Consider the following 22,629-nt stretch of genomic DNA (forward strand, 5'->3'; position numbering starts at 1 on the left):
TATGAAATGATATCTTATATAAATATGCTTTGACCTTCGATAAATCATAGAATTATTCGCTAATAAGATACTGGTCTGGTTGTCATAATGGATTACTGTAGGTTTTCTACTTAGATCTGGTTTTAAAATAAATTTTAGAAGGCCATTTAAAATATTTTTGTTAATTTTTTCTTCACATCTTTTAAAGTGTTGTCACAGATTGAGGCGAGTAACCAAAACAAAACAAAATCAACAACTCATTACCTACATTTTTGGCATACATTCACGCGTCTACGGGACGTTGCTTGAATCTCTGTTCTTTTAAATAATTATGGAGTGTTAAATTCCAATTGCGAGCACTTTGTTTTAGTCCATATAACGATTTATTCAATTTCCATACACAATTTTTATTTTTCATTTTAAATCCCTCTGGAGGGTAAATATAGATTTCGTAGTCAATCAGAGCCTTTAAATGAGCATTTTTTTTACATCCATTTGATGTATTTTTAAATTATACTGTCGGTAAGTTGTAATAACATTCTAATTGTCATTAAATTTGTCGTTGGTTAAAATGTTGCAAAATATTCCACTCCAGATATTTGTGAAAAACCTTTTGCAACAAATCTTGCTTTAAAATTTTCACTGCCAGAAGTTAAGATTTTTTTTTGAAAAAACCCAGCATGAAGAAATTGTATTATTATCTGTTGGTTTTGCCACTATTTCATATGTGTTATTATAAATTTCTGGTGCGCTTTTCAATGAGTAACAGTAATCCACTGTGTAGTCTTGTATCTTTTAAATTTTTAGAAGTCTGGCCTTTTTCGCTCACTTATCAGGTATCAACGTGTCTGGTTAATATTTTCGTCAGTAGTTCTTCTGTAATTGTCGTCATTAATATTTTCATTGTGATTGATTAAGATGCTAGGTAATATTTCTTCGTTTTTCATCCACTGGATCGCCATTTTTTAAATTCAATGAATCACTGAATTTTACACATCTAACCCTTTTTATGGCATTTTGGGTTGGAAAGTAGATTAAATATGCTGGACTGCTTTTATCGTAACCTACGAAATATCTTTTTCGCTTTTAATATTTATTCTAATGGTATTTTCTATAAATGCAAAAAATCTGAACCAAATATATGCATTCAGCTCATTTTGGGTTTTACACTGCAAAACGCTTCATACGGTGTATTGTCTAATCTTCTATTGAACAGTCTATTTCTAATATATGCTGCTAGTCATCTTGTCATCTCAAAAAGGGTTCGCCATCATCAATAAAGTTCAAAACATACCTTAGATTATTTCACCCCATCGGGCTGATTGGACCTGCCAAGTCACAATGCACAAGTGAGAGAATTTTCATAGCTTTTTTATCTGCCGTTTGGCTTATATCTTTTGTCATTTTCCACTGTGCACACACATCATTAGGAGATCGTCTGAAGGTATTATTTTCATACCTTCGACTACATTTGGTAATTTTTTAATATCAGCTGTATTGCAGTATCCTAGAATTTTATGCCAGGTTTCCAAGTCGTGACAGGCAGTTTTTGAGGGAACCATACGTTTTTAATAATATAGTTGGCCATTTTCTTTAATGTCAAATACAGTTCCATTAGGGTATATCCATTTTGAGTTGTTTTGTCCAAACTTTATATTTACCCCTTGTTTAATGGTAGCCTGAATGGAAAATATGTAGATATGATATTGCTTAAATGTAGGTATGAACAGAGCATTTTTTAGAATACAGTTACAGATTTCGCATTTATTTATTATTTTTGAGGATATTTTAGCATCACCTCTTTTCAAGACTATATCATTTATTTGACTACAGTCGGCAAGTTCGAAAAAATGACTTTGTGGATTAAAGGTTGAATCAAAATTAATAAAACCAGATTCCTTGGTGATAACATGTGCTGTAGCACCACAAGTCTACAAGTAGATTTTTACCGTTTGTGGTATTGTCAAAGTTACATGTGAATAGAAATGTATGTTCTTCCTCAAAATTCTCAATGTTTTTTACGGAGTCCATTTTAGAGCGTTTGTATCAACATTGGAAACTTTTGTGATGTGGTCGTCCACCATTATAGCAGATAATTTTATTGTTTTTCTTGGGATAATTAATTTTGGGGAAAACGTTATAGTGAGTTGCGTAATTTGGTAGTGTATGTTTTCGAGAAGCATTTTTGAACTTCATAATATTGCTGGAGATATTATTGTCCACGAGCATTCGATTAGTCTCTTTGTAACTGCGCAAAGCCACTTTAAATTCACTGAAATTTATGGGTCTCTTTTTGCGTTATAACAGTTGTAAATGGTTTAAAATCGGCTGGAAGTCCCTTGAGGGTCATTGATATAAACAAGCTTTCGCTTATTATTTCACCTGAGAGTTTTAAGGCATTGGCGGTTGTTTCTGCCCTTATAACGTAATCGGTAATAGTTCCATCCTCGTTACATTTCAGAAACGTTAGTTCTGTATATAGTGATATAATTTTCGTTTTTTTTTTGATAAATAATGTCCTCTTAATATGTTCAATGCTTTCCGTCAATCATCCAAGGCATCTCTTCTAATCAGAGACAGACTTCTATCGTCTACGCATTGAATCAGTTATACAAAAACAGTTGCGTTCTTTTCAAGAAATTCGGGGTCGTTAGGATTCTGTGTTGCTTATGTAGTTTCCGAATCCTTACATACCCCAGAAAATTTACCTGCCACAATTCGAATTTAGATTCCGAACAATCAAAGACGATAACTGAGCACAAAACCTGTTAAGTGTTGAGAAATTATGTTGAACAGAGATAGCGACGATTGAATCCAAAATTCGACAAATTTTTATAGTAACTTTAGAAGCTTTTCATTGGTTGCTCATCATGACTTGTGGTTATAAAAAAGATCATCGAAATCATTGGTTTCATCTCCTTCACCTGGAGTAAAAAAAACATTTCACAGCGGTCAAATCAAATTTACATGTGTTAAGGCCTAAATGTGCACCGTTATCCCTTTACACTGGGATGCGGCGTCCCCAGGGACTCAAAAGAAGTCAAAAATGCCCCAAATGACACTTTTTGCCCAATAGCGTTTGATCCATCCGTTAGATTTTCCTGAAACTTGGCCAAAATGTGGAAGATATTGTTCTTAATATGAATTAATTATGAATGACCCTGGCAAAATTCTGGTTTGCATTCCTCTGGGATTTTTAGGGCTAAAAATTCCTTTTTGGAGCTCTTTCTTCATATTACTCAAGAACTTGATATGTACAGCTATATAGTAGTTTTCCATGGTGCTGAATTAAAATATACATGTCTTAAGGAAAGAAACTGCATCGGTTGTCCGTTTTCACTGGGATTCAGCATTACGAGGAATTGCACAAAAATTACACTTTTTACTCCATAACTTCTGATTGGTGTGGCTTTAATGAAACAATCAGTTCAGGTAAGAATGCCAAGAAGCAATAAATGATATATGAAAAATGCTGCTGTGGACCGAACAAAAAGAACTCATACTTCACAAGAATTTGGTTTCTCTCCCGCATGTGTTTTCATATGATTCAACAAAGTAAACTTCTGTGCAAAAGAGGAACCACATACTTCACAAGAATGTGGTTTTTTTCCCGTGTGTGATTTCATATGATGCAACAAATTTGACTTCCATGTAAAACAAGAACCACATACTTCACAAGAATGTGGTTTCTCTCCCGTATGGGTTTTAATATGATTCAACAAGCCTGACTTCAATGCAAAGAAAGAACCACATACTTCACAAGAATATCGTTTCTCTCCCGTATGTGTTGGCATATGACGCAACAAAGCTGACTTCTGTGCAAAAGAAGAACCACATATTTCACAAGAATGTGGTTTCTCTCCCGTGTGTGTTTTCATGTGACGCAACAAGTTTGACTTATCTGCAAAAGAATAACCACATACTTCACAAGAATGTGGTTTCTCACCCGTATGTGTTTTCATATGACGCAACAAATATGACTTTTCTGCATAAGAAGAACCACAAACTTCACAAGAATGTGGTTTCTCTTTCGTATGTGTTTTCATGTGACGCAACAAGTGTGACTTATCTGCAAAAGAATAACCACATACTTCACAAGAATGTGGTTTCTCACCCGTATGCGTTTTCATATGACGCAACAAGTTTGACTTATCTGCAAAAGAAGAACCACACACTTCACAAGAATGTGGTTTATCTCCCGTATGTGTTTTCATGTGACACAACAAGTTTGACGTATATGCAAAAGAAGAACCACACACTTCACATGAATATGGTTTCTCTCCCGTATGTGTTTTCATATGACTGAACAAAGCTGACTTCCATGCAAAAGAAGAGCAACATACTTCACAAGAATATGGTTTCTCTCCCGTATGTGTTTTCATATGACTGAACAAAGCTGACTTCTGTGCAAAAGAGGAACCACATACTTCACATGAATATGGTTTCTCTCCCGTGTGTGTTTTCATGTGACGCAACAAGCTTGACGTATATGCAAAAGAAGAACCACATACTTCACAAGAATGTGGTTTCTCTCTCATGTTTGATTGCATCTTATTCAACAAGCATATATTAATGTTATTGTATTATTATATACACGCTAATAAATTTCAACTTTCGAGGATTTTATGAATGTATTTTGAATTATTTTCAAACTTTTTCAATCACCAATGAAGAAAAGTCCTTCTCATCCATTAATGAATTTCTTTTCATTGTTAAAATTCTGAAAATACACAATAAATTTCAAAAATATAATTAATGTTGTAAAATTTAATTTATTATGTAAGTTTTTATTAAAAATATTCACAATATTTATTATTAATTAAATTCAAAATAAAATGAGTATAGTTTTATGCAATATTGATTAACAAAATTAACTTGTTTCTATTGTCAATTATTAAACTAAAATTTTTTAATACTTTTCAGTTTAGATTAGTCATATTATTTCATTCTTCAAAATACTGTTCTCATCTCGTAACATTAGCGAAGCCTGCATTAAAATCCTATGTCACTTGAAATTTTTGTTTTTAATCTTACTGAGGATTTACACTCCAACGTTTACGAGTATTTAAATTACAACTGATTTTTACCAAGTACTCTAACCATAGCACCATGGGTTCTTGCAGAAAGTTCTAGTATAAATTTTAGGAACTATTTTGTTTCTAATAATATCACTATTTTTTACCACAGACACACAAACACACACACACATATATATATATAGTGACACAAAGAATGTCCGCACTTGTAAATTTTTTTCAAAAACTATATATATATATATTATTTACATGGTAGTCACCATTTATCAAGGCCTGGAAGCCACTCGGAGATAAAGGTTATTGCGTGTACAGTAATCAAGGGGATAGAATCATAGTAATCATTAGTGTTGGAGATTTGATAAAGTGTCTTACTTAAGGGGGCGGTTCATCAGTATTTTGCTTATGTTAGACCTGAAGATATCCAAGTTGTAGTCAGGTGGGAACCAGACAGACGGAAAAGAGTTCCACAGGCGTGCACTTTTAAGAAAGAAACTTTGGTCATGGAATCTACGTTTTGATTTAGGCACAGATAAAGAGTGGGGAAAATTATTGACAGTGGTTTCAGTCAGACGGGTGTTTTCATGAAAGATTGGCGAGAGGGGGCAGAGATTAAAGCTCAGACGAGCACTCGCCATGGAAATAACGATAAAACAAAGACAGGCTCGCAATGTCTTCTGCTGGAGAGATTTTGCAGAGAAGAGAAAAGGGCATCCCCCACTAAAATACGAAGTCTATTTTGTACTCTGTCAAGGCAGGAAATGCTGTGGTGACAGTACTCCATCCTTGGACGTACTTGACTTTATATAGATAGAGGATTGCATCAGTAGTGAGATATCTTTTGGTAGCGGTAGTAGGACCTCACTATTTTCCCATCGCCATTGACAGCAGACTTGATGTAAGTGTTGCACTTCAGGTCAGGGTAAAGGTAAAATCCAGAAGCTTGTCAAAACATGGAGCCTGCCCAAGATGAGAGCCATCCATTTCAAATGATGCCAGATGGGGATCAGAGCGTTGATGATGTAAAGATAGGAGCTTGGTTTTAGATGCATTAAAAGTAACCAGCCACCTCTTCCACCATTGTACCACGTGCTCAAGATCAGAGAGGAGAAAATCAGGGAAAACTTTGTCATTTACGGCCTTTGATGTGTTGCCATAGTTGGCCGTGTTATCAGCATATATGTCAACAAATGATTTAAGTATGTGTTTTAGGAGATCATTAATGTAGATCAGGAAGAGAATTGGGCCCAGGATGGACCCCTGAGGAACTCCAGCATTAATACTTTGGACATCTGATTTCTGCCCGTCATCCACTACTCTTATGAGCCTATCAGAGAGAAACGATTTAATAATTGAAAAAAACATTTCCAGTTATGAATTGAGTTGAGCATATTGAGAAGTGATACATGAATTACCATTAGCATATAAAGTGATGCTGTTTCTTTAAACAAATAAATCTTACATATTTCGGATGATTGTTAATTCATGACTCGCACAGAAGCCACCGATTAGCATAATGGTTAGAAACCTTGACTGTCGTACAGGCAGTTGGGTTTCGATCCTGGCTTGAGGTAGTTGCCCGTCCATCCGCACCGATGAGCTGTGAAACATTACTGTATGTGGATGGCATATATATATATATATATATATATATATATATATATATATATATACACTTACACCAAAAAAGCCCGAACTTGTAATTTTTCAAAAACTAGAAATTTACGTTAAATTTAATGTAACTGTATAAATAACCTACGCATCATTTGATTCGCCTTTTATTCCTCTATAATTTTACCTTTTCATATTTGACTTTAATTGAAATATTCTAGAGTTCACGTCAATTACAAAAATTAAGTACTAATGAAGAAGGTAAAAAGAAACCCCGTGCAATTAAAAATTGTTGTTTAGATATAATTGTAGAATATTAATGCAACACAAATACAACAGGAACACAATGAACTAGTTAAGATTTTGTAGCAAAGCCCTCTTGCAATTTGACAATCTGCAATTATTTGGGTTTTCCTTGAATTAGTCTGTGGCAATAATCTAGTGAAAAGGCATGCCACTTCTCTTCAATTTTTGTTGAAAAATTTATTTTATTTAAATCTATTGTTTCTATCTGGAAACATCTTGTGTTTTGCTGGTGGAGTTTTTTCTCTTCAGCTCATTTTAATATGTATTGTTATTAGTATTATATTGTTATTAGTACATATTGATTTTGCTCGGTGTTTTAGGAAACAGATGTTTAGTTTCTTTACATTATATAGATTGTAAGAATTGAAGTTTTGATACTAGCTCCATATTTAAAGATATATAAAGTGTTACTAGATTATTGTAATGATGGTAACCCGACGTGGCATTACATGACTTGGAAAATAAGAGACAAGAGTTTAATTGGTGTTGCGTGTTGAATGTGCACATATGCAAACACAGGCAGGACAGCCGGTAGCAAACGCACTGAAGGATGGAGTAAGGCTATCAGAATCGATATTGTCATTGTTAAAAGTCAACTACTTCATGGGCATAACTCTCGAAAGTGAGCGCACCTGCTAAAGGCAGGTCACATATACAGCCTAGAGAAAAAGGAAAAAGACGAAAGAGGCCTACACTCAGTTGGCAATCAACATCGCACAAATGTGCAAGTTTAACAAAAACTGACTGCACAACATCCGTTTCATTTGGTGCCGTTTTTTGATCCATTATTCTAACAAAGAATAAGGGAGCCTGAACGAACTGTAAACACACAATAAATAAGGGTTCCGTGAAGTTTAGCAAAATTAAAAAACAAAACAATAAAATATTTGAGTTTTTATCCTCGTTTTGCTGCTCAAATATATATATATATATATATATATATATATATATATATATATAATATATGTATACATATATAAATACGCATTTATATATATACACATATATAAATATGCATATAAAAATATATATACATATATAAATACGCATGTGACACACATAAGATAACAAAAAAACATATATATGCTCCAAATATTTTAAGCTAATTTTTTTTCTCTCTCTTTCGTGTTTCTTAAAAAATGATTTTGAGTTATTTAATCATCTTGTTCTTTCGTCAGTAGCATACTATTGTTATGATGAAGCAATATCTATTTTCATACTATTGTTATGATGAAGCAATATCTATTTTCATACTATTGTTATCATGAAGCAAGATCTATTTTCATACTATTGTTATGATGAAGCAAGATCTATTTTCATACTATTGTTATGATGAAGCAAGATCTATTTTCAAACTGTTGTTATGATGAAACAAGATCTATTTTCATACTATTGTTATGATGAAGAAATATCTATTTTCATACTATTGTTATCATGAAGCAAGATCTATTTTCATACTATTGTTATTATGAAGCAAGATCTATTTTCATACTATTGTTATCATGAAGCAAGATCTATTTTCATACTATTGTTATCATGAAGCAAGATCTATTTTCATACTATTGTTATCATGAAGCAAGATCTATTTTCATACTATTGTTATGATGAAGCAAGATCTATTTTCATACTATTGTTATGATGAAGCAAGATCTATTTTCATACTATTGTTATGATGAAACAAGATCTATTTTCATACTATTGTTATGATGAAGCAAGATCTATTTTCATACTATTGTTATCATGAAGCAAGATCTATTTTCATACTATTGTTATGATGAAGCAAGATCTATTTTCATGCTATTGTTATGATGAAGCAAGATCTATTTTCAAATTTTGTGCAGAGATATGAAAGAAACGAGATATATAATACTCAAATTTTGTTTCAATGCCACATATATTATTCAACTATACACAAACCCGTTCTTGTAATATAACGTGCATGGTAGATGTGTGAGAAAATCAGCAGCTGCTGTAGGATAGCTCACTAGTGAAAATATTAGTAGCAGCCATCTTAGCACATTAAGAAAGTGTGTCCTATGCTGACGTTCCAGGAAAGAGGAGAAAAGGGGGGAAAAGACAGAAGTTGATACAAAAAGAAAGCAATCGGATGTGTTTAGACTCATCTGCAGTGGGAGAGAAAATGTTCTGCATGGTCGAAAAAATGGAAGATGACGAAAACGACAAATGTCCTTCCATATTTTTTTTCTTGCGATGGCACCAGATGATTTGAAAGTCTGAGTTTTTGAAATGTAATGACACTTTTCGAGTGTAAGAGCCACATTACATACTCTCATCTCTATAAATCATCAGTGAAATTCGAAACCAAGATCTCAGTGACTGTGTCAGTTGCTCTATTACTGAGCCATGACCCAAAAACAGTACCTAAAGACTAGGTGGAAACTATTATTTCTATAGCAGCAGCACCGACACCTCACGGTTTGAAATTTTGAGTTTTTTGTTTATAATCTGTGCTGATTGCTGCTAGCAGTTAACTTCTCTTCTAGCTTACCATATAAAAAGCCATTTCTCAGGCAACTGACAACATTCATAAAACGATTAAACATTGGCAATCCTCTCTTCATTTCCAGCTCTTGGTACTGACAACACACTGGATGGGGCTTCTACTAACTAATTTCCCTGTTTCATTCGCATAGAAATGGCGACAGTTTGCATTGCACAATTGACCATCTATATATATAAAAGCGAAAATGTATGTATGTATGTATGTTTGTGTGTCTGCTAAAACCTTTGACCGACAGAACAAAAATTCACAAACTTGGTATAAAAATGTTATCCATAAATAAAAAAATTAACCCGCACACAAGCTTAACTATGAACTTCTACGTTATGACAACGTTACCAAACTTATTAGCACGTTCAAAATAGTTAGATACGATAGTTAAACGAAAAATAACAAGCCAAAAATATGAAGTAAAAAAAATATGCTTACAAAAAATATTAACGATCGAAGTTTTTACAAAAAAAAACAGCCAGACACCATTTTCTTTTTTAGTAACAGTAGAGAGAGAGAGAGAGAGAGAGAGAGAGAGAGAGAGAGACGCAAACAAAGAGAGAGAGAGATAGATAGATAGAAAGAAAAACGTTAACTTTTTCATCCCGAAATCGACAATTTTCGACAGGGGGGATCTCAACAACTTTAAATAGTTGCAAAACCGAACAAATTTCAGATGCGTCGGTTTAGCCCAGGTAGTTAAGGCCTTGGTTCATTATCTAAATGTTTTGGGTTCGAATCGTAGTGTGAGATGGTTTTTTTTTTCGATTTTTAAAATTTAAATATTGAACCCTGTATCATTTAAGCCATTTTTCACATAACGTTCATTTTCCTTTTTTTTTTTTTTACTTCGCTTATTCTTAGCAACACCAAAAAACACCCGGGTACCCACCGATTTTTTAAATTTTAAGCCATTTTTCATGTGTTCGTTTTTCTGTTATCATCATTCGTTTGTCTTACGTTAGTTTTTTTGTGTTTTCTTCGATGTTTTGATTACCCCCCTGCTTAATTAAAACGTTGTTTTATTTTCTTACTTCACTTATAACAATGCTTACATCGTCGTCGCTCAACGACTTTCAAACATCTTTCACTTATTCGCTTATAACAATGCTTCATTCTGGCTGGCCGATTTTATTTTCAAACTTCGCCTCAGGGCTTCGGCTTCGATCCTACCCCCCTGTTTCTTTTTTATTTAACACCAAACACACCTAAAAACACCCAGGCAGTGGCGGGTACCCCTCGCTAGTCTATATATATAAAAGCAAAAATGTGTGTATGTTTGTTTGTGTGTATGTATGTTTGTGTGTCTGCTAAAAACTTTTGACAGACAACAAAAATTCACAAACTTGGTCTCATATGAAAGCCCCACCTTCTGTACGACAAATATCGAAAAATTGGCCCAAAGTGACCATCAGAAGTGTGTCAACTGATCGATTTTCTGCAGGGGGGGACAAAAAAGTGATATTTTAATGTTAAACATTACATATTTTTAAATCGATTTATAACTGCCCCCAAAAAATACGGCCGCCAAGTCTTCTACATAAAGTATACATGCGGCCGTTTATTTCGGGTCAACTTGTATTTAAAACCCGCTGAGTCATGTCCCGTGATCTTGACGTCAGCAACCTCTAATGGCGGTCTTAATTTACAATTTAAAAATGTTGTTATCGGTAAAAAAATTTAATTAAAGCTAAACTATGAACTTCTACGCTATGGCAACGTTACCAAAGTTATTACCACATTCAAAATAGTTAGACTCGATACTTAAACGAAAAATAATAAGCCAAACATGTGAAGTAAAAAAAAAACGCTTACAAAAAATATTAACGAACAAAGTTTTAAAAAATAAAAACAGCCAGACGCCATTTTTCAGTCTTTAGAGTAAGGCAGACGAAGTGTGTGTGTGTGAGAGAGAGAGATATCTAGACAGATTCGACAGGGAGAGGGTTAACAACGCATGTGTCAGATGACGTCATGACCTGATTTACTTCAAATAGTTGATAAACCGAACAAACTTTATATATGCCGCTTTAGCATAGGTAGTTAAGGGTTGGTTCATTATCTAAACGTTTTGGGTTCGAATCGTGGTGTGAAATGCCTTTTTTCCGATTTTTTACATTTAAATATTGAACACTGTATTATTTAAGCCATTTTTCATGTAACGTTCGTTCATTTTTCTGTTTTAATTTGTGTTTTTACCCCCCCCCCCCGCTTAATTAAAACGTTGTTTTCTTTTCTTCTTATAACAATGCTTACATCGACATCATCCTCGTCGTAATGCTCGACGACTTTCAAACATCTTTCACTTCTGGCTGGCCGATTTTATTTTCAAACTTTGCCTCAGGGGTTCGGCTTCGATCCTACCCCCCCAGTTTCTTTTTTATTTAACACCACACACCCCTACAAACACCCGGGAAACGCCGGGTACCCCTCGCTAGTCAACAATAAAACCAACAGTTTTGTCATTTTATCTTTTCTTTCCTTTATTTTTTTGTTACACAACCAACTCTTTCAAGCATACACACACAAGTAAGAGATGTTTCCCTACACAAATTCAATCGTTTTCACACACACACACACACACACACACACACAAATTCAATCGTTTTCACACACACACACACACACACAAATTCAATCGTTTTCTCCTTTTCTACACTTTTACTAACAAATAAAATTAATAAAATGTTTTTAATGTTAGAATGAGACTTTGCCTTTCTATACTACAATCCTTTCAGCAGGTAAATATAAATTAGCAAATTATTATTAAACTAATAATTTCTTGGGTTAATTGGATACACTCCCAACATTTTCCATTATTTGTGACACAGTGGCTTTGCACTGGAAGATGATGCGAACAGTGACCAAACATGCCATACTATATGTCCCTTTTTGTGCAAGCATAGCTGGAGTATGATTAGAGATGCCGAGAAAGACAGATGGGATTAAATTGGTCACTCCTATGAATGAAAAGTCTCAAAATGGAAGCACAGAAGAAATACCCAATTCAACGATATAAAATCCTACAGCATCTTTGGTCCTGTCTTGAAGCGTTCCTTTAAACAGATGCGAGCTCCCCAAGGACAATTGACGAACCTACCAGAAGCAGCAGAAACAGGTATGGCGTCATCCTGTTATGTTTATATGTTGACATGCAATCACACACCAACACCTATGATGAATTACGGGCCACTACAATAGACATTAAAGATCTGATGACAATAGTCCATTACACAACAATCACAAACATACATAGTAACACGTCAACAATAAAACCAACTACCATGTTAACTTTTCTTTTTTATTACACAACACTTTGATGCACACACACATGCTAGCCAAGTAAGTTATGATTTTCCTTACACAAATTCATTACATCCACTTATGAAAGCCCCATTAATAATAACTCCGACCATTTTCATCTATCACAGTTAATGTTCAACAAAATAGTTTAATTTTGTGTTGTCATCACTTTTCAAAACGGAATTAAAGTTAGAGTGTACTATCACAATCTGGTAAGTAAAGTTTTTGACGTGTAAAAAATACATGTAAAGAAAAACATATTGTGATTTGTTCATATCATTTGGATTATTGTTCTCATCTTAAGTGTTATTTTTACAATGTTTGCACAATAAATAACACTCAAGATGAGAACAGTAGTCTTAATAATCTAAATAATACAAACAATAATTTCTCATCTACAAAATTCAGAACCGTAATATTGTAATTTGTTTAAAAATTATGATTATTTTTTAATTTAGTCAGTTATTTGTAAGGTTTATTAAATGTATTTTTGAGAGAACTTAAAAATACAAAATAAGTTTCTTTAATTATAAGCATTCTTGAAACAAACGAACAGAAAATTTGATAAATGCAGTTCCAAATAAATTAACAGGAAAACTCTTTGGGGTGTTTGTGCACTTATTGATCCGCACCATTTTTAATCGTATTTCTAAGTTTAATTAAAGTTTTATGATATGTTTTTTTTATTCAATTGTAAGGTTAAAGTACAGAATAGGTACAAAACACACTCCCCTTTCATGTTAAGAATGTTTTTTTAAATAATAACTTTATTATGTCAGCACAGATCTATAAGTGCACTAGTACCCTCTTTGGTGTGTACACAGTTTATAATACATCGATCCTTCATATTGAAACCACTCGACGAGAATACAAACACTTAATTTTTAAAAAGGAGAAAACAATAACTGAATGTCAAGAAGGCAAAAAAAAAAAAACTTAATTCGTGAAATTTGGCTAAAAAAAGTCGATGTTTCCAAAATGGGGGTTCAATTTACTAGAGTGTTGTATTAGAAAGATTACATCTTAAAATAGTAAATATTGAATTCTTTTTTATATATAATCTGATAGATTACTGAGCATTAGACTTAGTTAAAAAAATAAAAAACGATGACAATAAAAAAATACATAGTGGGAGGACATTGTTTTTTATTTTGTTGTTTTTTCTGATTTCATGTTTCAATAAAGACAAAAGGATATTAAAGAACAAAAAACAAAGAAAAATGTTATCAATTCTGTACGTGAAAACGCATACAGAATTGGTCATCACTGATAACATAAAGAATTACGTATTGGCCGTTTTTTATATGTTTAAGTCAGTATTGAAAACAAAATCTTATAGATTAGTAAACATTAATCCGATTAAAAAAAGATGAAAATAAAAAATACACATACGTGAACGTGCGCCATGTAGTAATACTTACGTTTTTGTTTTATAATCTGCTTTAGATTAACTTTATCTGCTTTTATAAAGGAAACGATTTTTCAACTTAAAATTCAAGATGACGAACGGAAGAGCAAGTTCGCAGAAACCAAAATTGAAGAGGAAAAAAAAAAGAAATTATTTCGAAATAGAGCCGATCTATTTAATTTGGTGAATATCACGGATAAATTAGTATTATTTTATTTAACATTTTAATATTTACATGAGTGAGAACAGATTACAAGTTTCATTTTTATTAATTTTATAATTCGTTGCACGTGCAATTTAATGGTGGAACCCGATAGTTTTTAAAGCCGCCTTTTCGTATTTTTTTTGTTATCTTTTAGATTCATGATTTTTTTTTGTGCGTGTTTGAAACATTAAAGCGTAAAGTTAATCTGATGCTTGTGCAGTTTACGAAAAACATTAAAAATGAACATGTTGGGGAACAATAGTTTATCATATTTCTATAGATTTCTTTTCTTTCTTTATTTTTTCGGTGCAATTTAATGGCGCAAACAGATAGGTGAACATAGTTTTGAAATCTTATCATTATTTTTAATCGATTTCCGATTTTTTTTTCATCGTGTTTTAAAGATTAAAGCTTGAAGTTAATCGATAATCTTGACTGGTTACTTACCATGGGTGTAATTCAGCTTAAGGAAATAATGGGGTTGTATTACTGTACACATAGATTCGAAAAAGTTGTCAAAAAACAAATACATAACAAATAAGTGTTATCAAAAGCAAGATAATTTACTTTTCTACCAAACTGGATATATTTTTCGTGCTTTTATTCAGTGTAACATGTTTATTCAGCTCGAAAGACATACATTGTTTACCGATATATTGGCAAATTCAAAATGGCGCCCGACTCTCTCTTCAACACGGTAAGTTCGGGAAAAGGTGTTATAAATAATAAACTAGGCAAAATACTATTAAAAACCCACCGAATATATGCCAACCTATGTCACGGTAATATATATTGAGCGAGTTTCTAACAGTATTTTGTCTAGTTTTATATTTATAGCACCTTTTCCCAAACTTACGGTGTTAAAGAGAGAGTCGGGCGCCATTTTGAATTTTCCAATACATCGGTAAACACAGTATGAATAAACATGTTACATTAAGTAAAAACACTGAACCCATATCCAGTTAGGTAGAAAAGTAACTTATCTTGCCTTTGATAACATTTATTTGTTGTATATTTGTTTTTTTTTGACAACTTTTTCGAATCTATATGTACAGTAATACAAACCCGAAATAATTTACCCCAAATTCGAATTAAGACAGCAAAACATCGAACCGGAAATGTAAATAAGAATCGAAACTTTTCGTTTTTTTTCCGCCATTTTTCTCAGTTTTTTTATTATCGAAATGAAACGAAACAGCTTTATTTCTTTTTGTTTTTTGTTATTTTTTTGTCTCTTTCTTTTTTATCGAAATGAAAATTGTTTTTGTTTTCCTTTTATTTTTTATGTTTATTTTATTTTTATTAGGCTTGGGGGGGGGGCGGTCTTCTATTTAAGGAAAGGTTCCACCCTCAAATTTTAAATGACTAGTAAGGTTTTTCTGGCCGCTGAAAACGAAAACAACGTTTAAAATTTCAGGAAGCAAATAGTTTTTCAGATATGAAAAAAATTATCGTGTGAAAATGAGGGAGATCACTTTTATATATTAATTTAACGTAAAATGAGCACCCACTTTACGGCCACCTTGGGGGGGGGGTAATATTTTAAGGGGCCGTTTATTTAGTAATTTTGATCAAACAACCAGCGCTTACAACAATGGCCACTAGTTATAACAATGAATTACACTGTAAAAAAAAAAAAAATTATTCATGAAAAATAGTAATGAAAAATGTTTTCCCGGCGGTGTCAGAAACTGACAAATTAAAATTTGGAAGTTAAATAAATTCATTGTAAAAAATCCCTTGAAAGATAAATATTAGTTATCTGGGAATAAAGTAAAGTCTTAAGATATTGGATTTAAAAAAAAAAAAGACATTGTTTGGACAAAAAAAAAAAAAGCTTAATTACTCGCGCCTCCAAGTAGAAGTTTAATAACAGATCTAGCTTTGCACAATCAAAACAAAAAATAACGCGTCGCTCATAAGTTCTACAAAATCCCTAAAATGTCAGAAAGTCCATTTTATTTTATAAGCAGGGCTGTGACAAGAGAATAGTCTTATCATTGTTTTGACTCTCGAGTATATATCCGACACAGTTAATCAATCGAGAACCACTTCCACTTCACTCTATATAAAAACATATAAGATATTAACTGATATATACTCGAGAGTCAAACTAATGAAAATGTTTTCTTGTAACGAGTGTTCATTATGCAGGCTTAGCTAAATGAGCATCTCGTGAGAATAGCATGATTACTGATTTTTATGAACAGAATGTCACACGTGGCTTGAAATGAATGTGAATATTTTTTGAAACCATGTAAGCGACATTTTGGGGATAATTATTATCATTAAACCACATTAATTTTTTTATTATATTATTTTTGTGAATATATTGAAATCTGTGCGTGTGCTCATTACATAAGAAAGCAGGAGTTCGAAATAACATTAAAACGATTAGTTGCTGTTGATATGAAAGTCACTATCTGATGAAATTTTCTTTAACACCAAATCCATGAACCTTGACAAATTAAATCATTAAATAAAAATAAATTTCGAAAATCACTAGCAATGTCAGAAACCAACATTACAAATGCGTGAAAAAAAAATTGAATAATTCAACCTCCTATATTACAAAGCTTATAAGTACTTGAAAAATGTAATTCAAATCTTAATTTTCTTTTTCAATTAAAGGGGCAAAGACAGAATTTTCCAAAAATAACAGATTTAATAGCAAATTATGCAATATTTGTTTTTTTAAATAGGTTTTCTTAAAAAAAAAAAGATTTAAAGAAAATCAACAAATTTACCTTGTTTCGATGAATATATGCATATATAAATTCCAAAAAATCACTTACCTATAAAAAATACTATTCAATGGGTACTTCCATTATTCATTGTTAAGAATTTATCCTATTTATATTTTTAATTCCATGTATTTTTTCATAAAATAATTTTTTAAACGACTATTTGAAAATAGCGCCATTTGCATAAGCATTTTTTAGTTTACGTTTATACTGGAAGTAGTGTTTGTTCTTATTTTAAACTACGGATGGACCAAGGAAACTAAACACCACACATTCGCATTAGCCATCTAGCCTCATGCATGAAGAAATATGGGTCTCCTTAGGTAAAAAAAAATATTCACATTTTACTTATAAGTTTTGCATTAAAAAAAACAGTCGAATAATTTTTTTTTCTCAATGAAACACATGAGTTTTTGATTTAATATATTTTATTACTACTCTATAGAGTGAAGTTTTTAATATCTAAAAATAACATTGAATGAAATAAAAATACGTGTCGTAATTAAACTAAACTTTCTGTGCAATATAAGAACATTATAAGGTTTTACTTAAAAAAAAGTCACCATGTTTTTGTTTTTTTTAAATAAAAGGTTTTAAACTTTGGGCTTTACAGGTAACTTTGCAAATAACTATATTTTTTGTTTTAAATTAGCTTATTTTATTTATTGATCTTTTATCTTCAATTTGTGATATATAAATTTGAGGTGAGAAAATTAATTATTTTCATTTTAATAGTCATTTCAAAATGGGGGTATTTAAAAAAAACACGCTTGTCTAGAATATAATATTCAGTTTATTGGAAAGAGCATCAAATTTCACATTGAACCTGAAAATATCGTAAAAATTGAACCAACAGAAAAATTTTGAAAGATTTGTAAAATGAAAAAAGATTAACTCGTAAAATTCAATTGATTTCATTACGTAAACAAAATGGCTGCATGAAGGCGCGCAGGCACTTTGTAAACACTGTTGTTTTTTTTAAATAAAAATAATATTTCTAATATTTTTTAAACAACTTTAATAGTTTATTCTGGAAGTATATTCCATAAAAAAAATAAACACCCCACTTTAAAAAGAGAAATTACGAGTTTTTATATTTTATTTGTAGTTTTATGCTAAGGGTGTCAAAAATGTCCCCAAAATTCTGACACACCAAGAGAACCACATCATTATATCTAAAAACATAAGATATTAACTGATATATACTTGATAGTCAATATAATGAAAAGAATATTCTCTTGTCATAGCGCTATTTATAACTAGCAGATGGGAGGCACCCAGCTTTGCACAGTCGTTAAATAGTTTGAATATGATATTTTAATTTTTCCAGATTTTGTATAGATTATTATAGAGATAATAAAGTCGTGATTCCAAAAGTAATAAAAAGTATTTGGGTGTCATCAACTAGAATCGAAACCAAAAGCAAAACTGTAACATTCAAAGTTGGTGACGTTACCACTGTACAAGCGTTACACGCATATGAACTGATTAAAAATAAACTAAGATAAATGTACAAAATGTATAAGAATTTTTTCAAATTTGATCCCATAGGACTAATTGAACTGGTGCCAATTTGTAGGAAATGACCCTGGTTTTACTAACTTGAAAGGGTGTGGCTCAGTGTTCACCTATTCATAATTGGGATCTATCAATATTTGAGATCGAAGTTGCAGGTGCAGGAATCTCTTGAAAGTAGTAGAGTATCCATAGGACCGTTAAAAGTAAATTTAACGAGATCACCAATTTGTAGAAGGTTTCCACCAAGGCACATCCTCACATACATAAAATAAAAATATAAAAATAACTCCAGAAAATAACGACACTTGACAAAGAACTCAAAATCACTGTATTAAGATGAAATAACATTTATTTACGTGTTAGGAATATTAATTCACATCGTTTCAATGTCATTGTTTTCATGTAACGATTGTTCATTATGCAGGCTTACGTGTTAGGAATATAAATTCGAATCGATCAAACGTAAATGTTTTCTTGTAACGAGTGTTCATTATGCAGGCTTACGTGTTAGGAATATTAACTCAAATCGATCAAACGTAAATGTTTTCTTGTAACGAGTGTTCATTAAGCAGGCTTAACTAAATGAGGATCTCGTGAGAATAGCACTTTTTTCCTTTTTTTTCATTTTATAATCTATCTCAGCGTTTTTATTTTATTTTCAATTGACTTTGATAAGTGGTGATAGATTTGACATTCGTTTAATACTGGAATTTGATGGATCTACTGCTGGGCCATCTGTTGTCGAATGGGTTGAGAAGGCTGAGCCTATTTGCAAATTGTGCAAAATAAAGGAGCCAGCACAACAGTCATTCGTTGAGGTTAACTGGAGGGGTCCTGCAGTGTACCAGCAACTCGAGGATGAACCTGACTGGAAAGAAATTAAGTAGAGCTTATATACAGCATTTGGTACAGATTCTTTTGTTGCATGGCAACAGTTCACTACGCGGCGACTATATCCCAATGAAACGATGGACGTTTACTTAGCTGATTTGCGGAAGTTAGCATCGTTTGTTGGTGTCAACGACAAAATGTTAAGCTGTGCCATTTTCGATGGGCTGATCTGAGGATGTCAGTAGACTTTTGCAAGCGTCGTCACATATTGACAGATTAACAACAGACGAGTTATTGTCTGAAACGTGAAACATCCTTATGGAACCAGAATCAATTACAGCAGCAGCCGACACTAGTCATGCAACATCTAAACCCTATGGAGACAATGTAGATTCCCTCCCAGCTAACGCTATGCATGAAAGCCCTGTCTGCTATAAATGTGAGGGCTCTAACCATTTTACTAAGGATTGCCCGAGTTGAAGTGGTAGTATGAAGGTTTATCCACAAGCACACAGAACGCTGCAATACTGCAATAAGTTGGGTCACATATCTCGTAACTGTTCGGGAAGCTTAGTCGAGGACAAGATACCGTCACAACGCATGCCCTTGCCAAACTATGAACAGAGCATTGCCTGTTCTTTGTGTAAAAATTAGGCAGTTTATACTGGGAACATCCCGTGTCTACTAGTTAGTGCAAATCGCTGTCGGACATGAAGGACGCAACAAGTGGAGATCATGACCATTAATGGCTTATCCCAAGCATGTTGAGGCACTGATAAAGGTGACACAGCTGAAGTTGACATCCTGGTGATGCAAGAAAAATCCCTTGGATACAACTTATTATTTGGAATTGATGCAATCAGAGCTATAGGATGTGTCATGATTACAGCAGGCAGAGGTATGTTGTTTGGTAGAGGAAAGAAAATCTGTGCAGCTCTGTCTATGATCGAACCGCCGGATCGGTTATACAATACTATTCCAGAGTGTGCAGTTACTACCAAGAATCGGCCTTAATCTGAAGAAGAACTTCAGACGTGGATTGATAACGGTTGGTTAATACCATACCCACAAAAACGTCTAGGACCACCCAAAGGATTAATTCCGCTCATGGCTATTGAGCAACCGACTAAACACAAAATTCGACTCGTAATGGATTATCGAGAATTGACTCAGCATGTTGGTGCATTTACCGGGAATGCAGATGTGTGCGCTGCTAAACTAGGAGAGTGGCGTCAGGAAGGGAGTAATGTAACACTGCTGGATTTGTAGAGACCCTATAAGCACATAAAGCATGGGACATATGACCAAAGGAAGTAGTTCAGCTCGAGGAATGGGGCAATGAGTAAAGGTTATAAAGCCAAGCCTGAGTCTTTAGGAACTTCTAAATAGTTTTTACATATTAAATTTAAGTTTCATGATATATTTTTTTGATTAAATTGCTAGGTGGAAGCACATAATAGTTACAACACCCCCTTCCATTGTGAAGAATGGCTTTCAAAATAATAACGTTATTATCTCAGCATGATATGTAAAAATACATAAGTACCGTGTTTTTCATCTGAATCAGCACTCCCAGTAATTTTAGCTACGAGTCGCCAGAGTGTTATTATATATTATTTATTGTTGTGTATATAAGTACGGGACAAACATACTAAATAAAACAAATGGTAGAATTTAGACAAATGTAGGTTTAATGCATTAACATTTTTTACTTTTAAATGTGGATTCATTTTTCTTTTTACTTTTTCATGTTTTCCTTTATGTATTCTATATGTTGATAAACTTATTGTGTGATTTTTATCTATTTTTTCTTTTGCGGTCGGATTATCGCTCCTTTTTTGTGAATCCTACTATAAACTGTGCGTAATCTTTCTGCTATGAAATGCATATAAGCAACTCATTATTTGTTCATGTAAGGATTATATTATTTGTTCATGTTAGGAAACTATCATCACAAACATTGCCTCGATCTTACAGAGTGTGATTGAGTTTATTGCCTTTAACCTTAATAGCTACTTGTTTTGAAGAACTGATAGAATCCCGACCAGGCTATGTGCATAATTGGAACATATTATGACTTTGCTGTTGTAGAAGCATGTAAAACATCGATCTTCATTTCTGTCAACAGAACTGTTTTATTATTTTTATATTTTGCAACCGAGTTATTACTTTGTTTTACTTTTTTATGATGCTTGTGTTTTGAACGTATATAAATATATGAAGGCGTTGTCAAGCGTCTAAACCATTATTGTGCCATCCGAAAACTTTCATTCTCTCATATCGCATATACCTCCATATCTTCATGAATAAACCGAAAGCCAGCAATGGCGACACTAGGACAAATCTGTTCGTAGGCACAACGCAAATGAACACAATAAATACACATGACAACTTGAAACCCCATTTCTTTGGATACACAAATCATTAGAATAACTCGCATCTTACTTCAACAAAGTAAAAGAAAGCCACACAGCAAAAGACAAAACCAAAATACAAAACACAAACATCACAGCAAACGCAACACCTAATCATATAAACACTAATATATAATTCACATAAAAATGCAACCGTACAACACCAACTAGATTACATTCACAATTTTATTAACTTTAAATCGATATAACACATGAAACAGAAGAAATTATTCCGCCCAGGGGATGACGTCAACCAATTCATCATGGCATTGAACAAAACCTACACCATCTACGTCACACGAGAACTGGGTAGATATCCCAGCCTGTCCACATTAAAACAAAATACAAAAGGGACAAAAACACGCAATTGACCGTGGATGGGCTTGTATCTATCATAGGCGCATTGCTGATGAGTGAAAAGGTAAAGGTCTGGAATTCAAACCTTTACTCCCACCTCGTCAGAACAATGGACAACCACTACAGCGCAACTGGCATAGCCTGCGAAGCCCAAAGGTACATCGATCGCAGCGTAAAATCCGACGTCAATGCTGCTCTTGAAACCACATACTTCTCGCAAAAACTGAAGCAGTCTCGTCACAGAGACTCAAGACAAACCTACCAACCCAATCCAATGGACGGCCCCACCAGTACCAAACAAGCCTCAACAACCAACCAAAACATAGCCGTCATCAAACAACCAAAGACCACCAACACCCGCCACGTACTCCATTGTGCAAAAATTACCTCAGGGGACGACCGTTCTTC

This window comes from Euprymna scolopes, chromosome 46 (assembly GCF_053919585.1).
Source record: "Euprymna scolopes isolate OS-2025 chromosome 46, ASM5391958v1, whole genome shotgun sequence".
In the NCBI taxonomy this organism is placed as follows: Eukaryota; Metazoa; Mollusca; class Cephalopoda; order Sepiida; family Sepiolidae; genus Euprymna; species Euprymna scolopes.